At 54.9% G+C, this 2,567-nt stretch overlaps 1 pseudogene; it reads right to left on the bottom strand.

The window, feature by feature from the left end:
- Window positions 1-2,102: 2,102 nt before the first annotated feature.
- LOC105310312 lies at window positions 2,103-2,567 on the bottom strand (annotated as a pseudogene).

Genomic DNA, 2,567 nt, shown 5'->3' on the forward strand with positions numbered 1-2,567 from the left:
TAGCCGTAGTAATGAGGTCTGTAGCCGAACTGGAACGTGAGTGAACACTGTAACCTGAAACGCGGGATGCCGTCTTCGTGGACAGTAACGGAATAGAGACGACAAAGCGCAGACAGACGTCGCCCCACTGCGCGGCGTCTCCATCGTGGTCTAACAGCAGCGCAGTAGGTCTGGGGTGGGGCCTGAGAGTCTGCATTTCCAGCTAGCTCTCAGGAGACGCCAGTGCTGTTCCGCGGGCCACATGCTGAGCAGCAAGGGACCACAAGTACGTTTGTTGAGAACGTCAGATGCTGGTTGTGAGGGAGAGATTATTGTGGAGGCCCAAGGCCAGCCATATTGTCCCGGAAGTGACCAGAGATTCCACTCCAGAGAGAACATTGTGAAAAACAGGCCACGGACTGCTCTAGGCTGTTGATTATTTTTAATTTTTAAGAAGGGAATGCGCAGAGTTGAGTAGCAGGAGGGAGTCTCCCTGGGGAAAATCCAGTGGATTTATGAGCTGATTATTTTAGGAAGAGTAGCTGAAAGAAAGTGTTTGCATATCAGAAGGAGATAATTGCTTCCCATTTAGTACTTCAGGTTTTCACAAAGTTTGCAAGGAGAGTAAGTAATTAGTCCCTTGGGAGGTGGAGGAGAGAAAGTTCCCAGGATGAAAAACTGTTTTACCTGCTGGCCGTTACTGAAGAATCAAAAGTATCTGCCCACTTTTGGAGAGACCCACAAACAGAAACATGTCCCGTGGTACTGTTTTGTTTTGTTTTGTTTTGTTTTGTTAAAAAAAAAAAAAAAGCTTAATAGTAGATCAAGCTCCCTGGTACTAACACAAGACTCACACCCCCAGGTTGTGGACCCTGGGGCGTTTTCCCCTCCTACCACCCCCTCTACTCTCAGCCGTGGCTGTAAGGAGTGGCCCCGACACAGTGAGTCCACACTGCCAGTTAAGGACCGGGACCTCTCCTCCCGACACTCTGGGAACGGAGCTGGCCTCGGGGGCGAGGACGCTTGCATCGACTCCGCCTTCTTTACTCTTCCAGCCCTGTCCCGATTCAATCTGCTCTAAGTGACCAGACACCAGAGTGGTCCTGATCCCGCTGTCTTCCCATGACTTCCCTAACCGTCCCCAGATTTCCACGGAACACCTTCCCGCATCCTCCCTCCCACCCTGTCGCCCGCAACGCCAGCCTCGTCCCACGTTCCCCTGAGCTGGCTACTACCATCTTTGCTCTACTGCTCAGGCCCCTGGGAAATCTCCCGGCTCGGATGCCCAGGAGACCCGACCTCAGACGGCCCCCCTCTGGGACACGGACCTAAGGTCCTGTGGGAGAAGAGAAACGCGAGCCCATGTGAAGGGGAGGCAGCCAGTCGGGGAGCAGTGATCCAGCCTTCCCTTCTTTCTTGAGTTCATGAGGACAAAGTCTGGACCTTGGGGCTTCTGTGTAAGGGGCCTGGGAAAGTGACCCTCAGAGAGTCATTTCTATCTGAAGGAAAGAGGTTCCGAGGGGCCAGAAGGGAGAAGTGGGCAGCCTGGGTGTGAGCGGTGCCTCTACTGGGGAGTGATCCCAGAAAGGGGGTCCCAGCAGGTGGCACATAGTTTCTTCAGTTTGGGGGATGCCCACCCTCTCTGCTCTTCTCAGAGAACCGCCCCCCACTTTCAGAACCCCCACCTAGACTCTGAAGCCAGTACCTGAGAGAGAAACACACCCCCAGAAAGTCACACACAAAGAAATGTAAAGGAACGTAAACTAAACCACGGAGCAGGACTGGGAGGAGAGACTGTTAATAGCACATTTTTTACGACAATAGCTACATTTGCTGAGCTCTTACTACGCACCAGACCCCAGACTAAGCTTCACCTGCATTCTCTCCTCTAGTTGATACGTTTGCACCGTTTTCACTCCACAGCTCCCTCAACCCCATCCGTCCCTCACTAGCTGAGGCTCACAGACACTTGCCTTTGAGACATCTAGACGGGGGAGTTCATTAGCTGTCTGCAGTGGGCGGGAGAGACTAAGAGGAAGGAGGGTGAGGAGCTCCGCCAGGCACCTGCGTGCCCGCCTGCAGCAAGGTCTACTCCCGTCACCTGACAGGTGCCCTCCGGCCTCTCATCTGTGGGAGCCTCTGAGGAGCATCCTTTCGGTCATATCTTCAGTGACCTCCTTGACCTTCTCATTCTGGAAGGTGCCGATGAAGGGATGGAGGAAAGGGGTCACCGCTGCAGTCATCAGGGCCACCACCTTGTTGAGGTGTTGGCATGGCCCTGGCCCGGCCTCGCATAAAGACGATGCCGCCGTAGCCTGGAACCACCGCGGTGAGGTGGGCGGCGCAGGTGGAGAAGGCCCTCTGGTGCCCAGAGGCCGAGGGGACGTGCAGTGCTGCGGCCGCAATGAGGACATAGGAGACCACGATAAGCAGCACGGTGGCCGGCACAAAGAGCAAGGACAAGAAGAAGTCCACGTGCTCGAAGCAGCTGGCGTCAGAGCAGGAAAGCTTGACAAGTGGGCAGAGTCACAGACGTCGTGGTCGATGACGTCAGGGCCGCGGAACCAGAACCGTGTTTTCTGCAGGGT

The sequence above is a fragment of the Pteropus vampyrus genome, unplaced genomic scaffold, assembly GCF_000151845.1.
Source record: "Pteropus vampyrus isolate Shadow unplaced genomic scaffold, Pvam_2.0 Scaffold2156, whole genome shotgun sequence".
Taxonomy (NCBI): Eukaryota; Metazoa; Chordata; class Mammalia; order Chiroptera; family Pteropodidae; genus Pteropus; species Pteropus vampyrus.